Raw genomic sequence first — 7,652 nt, forward strand, 5'->3', positions numbered from 1 at the left:
TGCAGACAATATCCTATAGTCAGAAACATCATGAGATTTTGCACAGAATTGGTAAAGACTGGTGAAACTTATTAGCTCTTTGTTCTTATTCAAGATATTGCACTGTGTTCTTGAAGGGTCTGCAGGGGTAGACTGCTATTTAGAGTATCAGCTGTTTTCCCAAGAGTCCTCTTGGGCTTCTTAGATTCAAGAGGAACATTTATAACAAGAGCTGACCTAGGAGCTACTGACATGAAAAAGGTTAACTTGATAGCAGGTAATAGATCTGAAATGCGTGACGGAATTTCATTTGCATTGCTCTCTAAATCTTGTTCTGTAGATTACATGGAGAACTGGTTCATGGAGTTCAGAGTTTAATTTCTGTGTATACTTCCAATTATTTGGAGTAACAAGAATAACTGGGTCAAAAACAAAATGCCGGAGGAAGTCAGTGAATTGAGCAGCATCTGTGGAGGCAAACATTTTGTCAATGTCTTGGGTTAAGACCCTGCATCAGGACTGAGCGTGTGGGGGGGGGGGGGGGGTAGCCAGAATGAGAGGTGAGGAGGAGGAGTGAGGCAAATAGAGTTAGTGGGGGAGAGGGACAGTGTGGAGCTAGGAGACTGCAGCTTGTGGGTAGAGACAGATAAGGAGAATGAAGAAAAAAGGAGAAGATAGGGCCAGGCCAAAGGTCTTTTTGCATTCGGGGTCATTGAATCAACTGTTCTGCACTCTCTTTCTGACCCTTATTAAATGTTTCTTGACACTGGTTTTCCTGCTGTTATAAATGTTAATCATGTTTCAGAGTTTTCTTTCCTTTCTGTGATGCCTCTCTTTTCCCGCCTATGTGCTACTGTTTTGATCAAGGAGAAGATCCAATGTGGTTTGGCAGAGAATCAGAACAGCAGGAGTCTGAGCAAGAGAGCTAGTAAAGCTGGACGAGGAAAGAAGTCTGGAAACACTGTACAACTGTGGGGAACAGGCTCAGGCCATGCCCAGGATTGCTCTGCAAACTGAAGAAATAGGAAGAAGAACTGGATTGGAAATAAATTTCAACAAAAGTGAAGCCCAGACCATTGAAGCACTATGAGAGGAAACAGTACTGGAACTTGAATGAAGGAATTCAACTGTGAAGCTCAATGTCCGGTTTGAATTTACAAGTTCAATCAGAGACTAATTGAAACAACCTCCAAATTAACAGTTCAGATTACATGGGTGTTTCTCTGGTTGGCAATCAGTGGTGAGCGGTGTGCCACAGGGGTCCGTGCTGGGCCCACAAGTACAGTTGCAGCATAACCTTCCTGCTCTTAAATTCAATCCATCTAGCAATGAAGGCCAGCATCCCATTCTGAGGCCACACCTGGAGTACTGTGTGCAATTCTGGTCTCCTTACCTGAGGAAGGATATACTGGCTTCGGAGGTGGTGCAGAGGAGGTTCACCAGGTTGATTACTGAGATGAAGGGATTAAACTATGAGGAGAGATTGAGTTGCCTGGGACTGTACTTGCTGGACTTCAGAAGAATGAGAGGAAATCGTATAGAAACATATAATATTATGAAAGGATAGACAAGATAAAGGAAGGAAAGTTGTTTCCACTGGTAGGCGAGACTAGAACTAGGGGACATAGCCTCAAGATTTAAGGGAGTAAATTTAGGACACGGAGGAGGAGGAACTGCTTTTACCAGAGAGTGCTGAATCTGTGGAATTCTCTCCCCAATGATGCAGTGGAGGCTACCTCAGTAAATATATTTAAGACAAGGTTGGATAGATTTTTGCATAGTAGGGGAATTAGCGTTATGGGGAAAAGGCAGGTAGGTGGAGATGAGCCCATGGCCAGATCAGCCATAATTGGCTGATCTTACTGAATGGCGGGGCAGGCTCGATGGGCCGGGTGGCCTACTCCTGCTCCTATTTCTTACGTTCTTATTTTGACTAATGGATATCCTAAGATTCCAAAAAGAATAGGTTTTGTGCAGTTTTATCTTTCAGGAAATGGTCTTGATAGAATTACACATTTTGTCCACTGAAAAATCTAGACACGATTTCTCAGCTAAGTATCTAATGTGCAACAGACACAAGAAAGTTTGCAGATGCTGGAAGTGTAAAGCAACGCAACAAAATACTGCAGGAACTCAGCAGGCCAGGCAGCATCAATAGAAAAGAGTAAACAGTTGACATATCGGGCTGAGACCCTTCATCAGGACTGGAAAGAAAGGGAAGAAGTCAGAATAAGAAGATGGGTTGAGGGAAGGAAGAAGCACTAGGTGGTAGGTGACAGGTGAAACCAGGAGAAGGGGAGGGGGTGAAGTAAAGAGCTGGGAAGTTGATAGGTGAAAGAGATAAGGGGTTGGAGAAAGGGAATCTGATAGGAGAAGATAGAAGACCATGGAAGAAAGGGAAAAGGGAAGAGCACCAGAGAGAGATGATGGGCAGGTAAGGAGATAAGGTGAGGGAGGGAAATGGAAATGGGGAATGGTAAAGGAGAGGAGGGGGGACAATTACTGGAAGTTCAAGAAATCGATGATCATCCCATCATGTTGGAGGCTACCCAGACAGAATATAAGGTGTTATTCCTCCAACCTGAGTGCAGCCTCATTGCAACAACAGAGGAGGTCATGGACTGACATGTCGGAGTGGGAATGGGAAGTAGAATTGAAATGGGTGTCTATCGAGAGATACTGTTTTTTTTTGGTGGATGGAACATAGGTGCTCAGCGAAGCGGTCTCCCAATCCACATAGTGACTCACCGACATACCGGAGGCCACAGCAGGAGCACCAGATACTGTAGATGACTCCAGATGTAGTGTTGCCTCACCTGGAAGGATTGTTTGGGGCCCTGAATGGTAGAGAGGGAGGAGGTGTAGGGGCAGGTGTGGCACTTGTTCCGCTTGCATGGCCTCACCTGGAAAGCCATGAGGTTTGTAAGGGTTGATCTTGGTGATTGGGAATCTGTGTTGGACTCCAGCTACTCATGTTCTATCTTAGTAATTTAGATGAAAGAAGCAAACGTATTATATCCAAGTTGACCAATGTTACAAGGCTAGCTAGCTGTGTGATTGTGAGAAAAATGCAGAGATGCTTTGTTGGGTATCATGGATGGAAATGCAATATGGAAAAATGTGAAGTCATCACTATAGCATAAAAATTAGAAATGTGTGGTACTTTAAAAGTTAGGGATATTCAGCGGGTCAGGCAGCATTTGTCTGAAGAAGGCAGCACACAAAAAACGAATTATGGAACTGTGGGATGCAAAAGATAGCAGGTGCTGGAAAACTGATATATAAAAGAAGATAGCTGGAAATAGCTGAAACATCTGAGTTAGTGACTATAAATGTAACTCAGTTTTTCTCTCCGCAGAGGTCACCTGATCTACTGAGTATTCAACTTACTCTACTTACACTCCTCTCAACAGATCAGTTGTGTTTAACAAGCATTCATGATTTGATTATTAAAGGCACAAATAGTATCTCAAATATTCTGTTTGTTCTCCAGACACACCCCTTTCTCTTCAATTTAAAACACTGGTTTTCTCATTTTTCCCAGTTCTGATAAAAGATCTTCAACTAGAAACATTAGCTATTTCTCACCCTATGGTTGCAGCTAATTTGCTGAGTACCTCCAGAATTTCTGTTTTCAAATTTTATAATTTGCAATCAAAATATTAAGAAAGTGTATTTACTGTGAATACTACATATACTAACATAAATTTACTATATGCATTAATTCCAATATTTATCATGTTAAATTGCCATCTATTTTTCCATTTCCTGAGTTAATATTGTCAACTCTTATTACTCTAACATACTCCCCCCACAACCAGCCAATACAATTGAAAGCTCTGTTTCCTGTGCTACAGTATCTATCGGAAGGTTCCATTCAACATTCAATGTGATCAGTTGCCTCAATACTTAACCTTGCCATGTTAGTCTTTGGCATTTCTAAATGTGCTCTGCTTTGCATTCAACAAAAAGAGATTTACAATTTTGGGGTCCTACAAGTCCTCAAATACAGAACCTCTTAGTTTCCTCCTGTAGATCATTAGTGAATATCACTAAAACATAAAGCTCTGGTTCCTGTCTGACTCCACCACCGGTTTTCTATACTCCCTACCCCACTCTTAACAGCCAACAGCCAAACCCAACCTCATGTATACCCTGTTCCCTTCATTTAATATTAAGGCCTGGGCCTTGTACTGAAAGTGACTTAGCTATCAGCCCCATAGGCTGCAATCCCGGGCTAAGATTATCTATACAATTTTTCAGTGTGTTTTCCTCAGGCTTCCTGCCTCACACCAGCAGACATTTGGTCAAGTTGCCAGAAAGACAGGAAAAATATGCAAAGGATGAGTGGGGGAAACAATAACATGGGGTAAGTATGAGACTACAGACTAGAAAAGCAGAATATTCTACTTAGACTAATAAACTAGTAATAATAGACTTCTAAAATGTTGCTGTATTAAAGAATCTGGGTAATCTCATATGTGAAACAAAGGAAGTTAGCATTCAGGTAATTAGGAAGCCAAATGCAACACTGGACTTAATTGTGAAGGGGTTGAAGGAGGAAAGTCGAAGTGTCTTTCTGCAAATGTACAGGGCTCTGGGAAGTTGACCCATGGAGGATTGTGTTACCCTAAGGAGGAATGTACGTGTATTGGAGAGAGTTGAGGAAAGGCTTCTGCCTTGGATAAATAACCTGCATTGTGATGAAATGTTGAGAAATTGGGGCATTGGAATTTAGAAAATTGAGAGGTAATCCTAATGGAATTTACTAGTCCCAGAGCAACCAACAGGGCAGATGCTGAGATATTGTTTCCCTCACCGAGAAATTTAGAACCAGTGACATGAATGCAGAATATGGGATCACCTATTTAAGAAGAGGAGGAAGAACTAATTCTGCTAAGGGGTCATGAATCTTAAGAGTTCACTGTCCCAAAGAGCAGTGTCACTGAGTATTTGCAAGGTCTTTTTTGGACCATGGGGGATTCAAGAGTTTGGAGAACAGCCAGGTAAGTGGAGTTGAGATCAACCATAGCACATGGGGTCACATGACCTGCACTCAGTCCTATTTCTCAGGGTCTGAAGGCCCTCATCCACCCACTCTGCTGAGCTAGTTTCCCCACCAACAGTGTTCCCAAAATATGTAATTCCAATCAGTAAACTGTTTACTTTTAAATGTTAAAGCCCATTGTTCTGAAATACTTCAAGTTTGAAGTTCTTTGCTTGTAAACATCATTTTGAAACACAAAAGAACAAAATTTGCATGTAAATGTAGTGTTATTTGTGCCCTGCTTGTTCAACCTTAGCAAATTTGCTTAAGATTATTTAATTGCATTGTGTATTGTTATTTGCAATTACCAACTGTTTCTACCTGTGGCACTCTCAAGCCCATTAAGAAAAGGTTGTTTTTTCCCCCCGAATTCTTACAGTAATTAACAAGGCTACTTTAACATTTTTTTTCCCTAATCATTTACATTTAGCTACGCAGTGCGGTCGGTCATCCTATCACAGGCAAAAATAACTTTCATTGCCTTTGAACTGAAGGAGAAGTTAGGAATCAAAACAATTTGCTTTCTCATATAAAAAAATCAGGCTAGGTAAGGACATAGGTTCCCTTCTGTAAAAGGATCAGATGTGTTTTAGCAGTAATTTTATGGTCAATATTACTAAATTAATTGGAATTGGTTTAATGTTGTCACATGTACAAATAGATCACTCCACAAAGCTAATTAATTCCAGATTTTTGAATGATATTCATAAGTTCAATACAGTAATTGAATTTAACCTCCTTATCAGTTGCAGTGGAATCTGAACTGATGTCTCCAGATTACCAGTCAAAGCTGCTGATAACTACCATTTTGAAAGCATTCAAGAAAAACAATTGCTTAGTTGAATTAATTGTGCATATTGACATGTATTTCAGTATCAGAAACACCAATTTCTTGCTGGATTGAAAGTGCACAAATCATTTGGTGTTATTTGTGCAGTCACATCACATCAGCCAATGATTCAATCCTTGCCATTTGCTATGGAATATTAACTTAACTGCATCGCCTGCCAGGGGTGGTACCCAAAATCCTCATTACCAACCGTACCTTTTTAAACATGGAATTGAGAAATACAAAGACAAATTCCAAAGGGAAAATAAATCATTAATTATTCCCATTAAGTATTGCTCTGTAATAAAAAGTTTGTTAAAAGTTCTCATTACAGTCTTACAAAAAAAGTCCTGAAAAAATATTCAGCACCCAACTCTTTTTTCAATTAAATGAGTATTACACCAGGAATTTTGATCAATTTAACTGAGAATTTTTTTGTGAATCACATGCTCCCTTTTTTCCACAGAAGAGCCCCCAAAACAGGGAAAATTGTAAAGCATGAAAAACTACAAATTCTAATATTGAAATTACAGCATTTCAAAAGTATTCATCCCCCTTTGCTCAGTACTTAGTTGAACTACCTCTCACTGCTAATACAGCAGGTAGACTTTTAGAATGGGTTTCTATTAGCTTTGCACAATATGATAGAGCAAGATTTCCCCATTTCTCCTTGCAAAATTGCTCAAGTTCAGGACCGTCATACGTTCAATTGGATTAAGGTCAGGGCATTGACTGGGCCACTCAGGGACATAAATTTTCTTCATTTGAAGTCACTCCATGGTTTCTTTGACAGTGCGCTTTGGGTAGTTGTCCTGCTGAAAGACGAACTTCCTCCCCAGTTTAAGCTTTCCGGCAGAGGCTAGCAGGTTTTTATCCAGGATCTCTCCGTATTTAGCAGCATTCACCTTCCCATCAATCCTGACTGTATTTCTAGACTCCGCTGCTAAAAGCATCCCCATAGCATGCTGCAACCTCACCATACTTTACAGTAGGGATGGTGTTTCCATCTGATGCACAGTATTAGATTTACACCACCAGTACCACTAAAACAAAGCATATCCTTGCTTGTAAAGACCATGCAAAGTGTCAATAGACAATAGGTGCAGGAGTAGGCTATTCGGCCCTTTGAGCCAGCACCGCCATTCAATGTGATCATGGCTGATCATCCACAATCAGTACCCTGTTCCTGCCTTCTCCCCATATCCCTTGACTCCGCTATCTTTAAGAGCTCTATCTAACTCTTTCTTGAAAGCATCCAGAGAATTGGCCTCCATTGCCTTCTGAGGCAGAGCATTCCATAGATCCACAACTCTCTGGGTGAAAAAGTTTTTCCTCAACTCTGTTCTAAATGGCCTACCCCTTATTCTTAAACTGTGGTCTCTGGTTCTGGACACCCCCAACATCAGGAACATTTTTCCTGCCTCTAGCGCGTCCAATCCCTTAATAATCTTATACGTTTCAATCAGATCCCCTCTCATCCTTCTAAATTCCAGTGTATATAAGCCCAGTCGCTCCAGTCTTTCAACATATGACAGTCCCGCCATCCCGGGAATTAACCTCGTGAACCTATGCTGCACTCCCTCAATAACAAGAATGTCCTTCCTCAAATTTGGAGACCAAAACTGAACACAATACTCCAGGTGTGGTCTCACCAGGGCCCTGTACAATTGCAGAAGGACCTCTTTGCTCCTATACTCAACTCCCTTTGTTATGAAGGCCAACATGCCATTAGCTTTCTTCACTGCCCGCTGTACCTGCATGCACCTGCAGTGTTACTTAGAAGATACTGTAAAGGAT

This window comes from Hemitrygon akajei, chromosome 5 (assembly GCF_048418815.1).
Source record: "Hemitrygon akajei chromosome 5, sHemAka1.3, whole genome shotgun sequence".
Classification (NCBI taxonomy): domain Eukaryota; kingdom Metazoa; phylum Chordata; class Chondrichthyes; order Myliobatiformes; family Dasyatidae; genus Hemitrygon; species Hemitrygon akajei.